The sequence below is a fragment of the Triticum aestivum genome, unplaced genomic scaffold (genome assembly GCF_018294505.1).
Source record: "Triticum aestivum cultivar Chinese Spring unplaced genomic scaffold, IWGSC CS RefSeq v2.1 scaffold11507, whole genome shotgun sequence".
NCBI classification, from domain to species: Eukaryota; Viridiplantae; Streptophyta; class Magnoliopsida; order Poales; family Poaceae; genus Triticum; species Triticum aestivum.
The window spans coordinates 40,244-40,749 of record NW_025227252.1 but is presented as its reverse complement, the minus strand read 5'-3'; positions in this window follow the sequence as shown (position 1 = coordinate 40,749).

Below are 506 nucleotides of genomic sequence, written 5' to 3'. Positions count from 1 at the left end.
TATATATATATATATATATATATATATATATATATATATATATATATATATATATATATAGGTCCAAGGGATGAAGGGGTAAGGAGGGACGAGATGGGGATACACGGGCCAAGCCCAACAGCCACGCACAGGGGGCCCCGTGCGCACCGGTGCTATGTCTTGAGCTTGCGTTGGTTTTCCTTGAAGAGGAAAGGGTGATGCAGCAATAGTAGCGTAAGTATTTCCCTCAGTTTTTGAGAACCAAGGTATCAATCCAGTAGGAGGCTCCTCAAAAGTCCCACACACCTACACAAACAAACAAAGAACTCGCAACCAACGCAATAAAGGGGTTGCCAATCCCTTCACGGCCACTTGCGAAAGTGAGATCTGATAGAGATAGTATGATAAGATAAATATATTTTTGGTATTTTATAATATAGATTGGAAAAGTAAAGATGCAAATAAAAGTATATTGGAAGCTTATATGACAAAAGATAGACCCGGGGGCCATAGGTTTCACTAGTGGC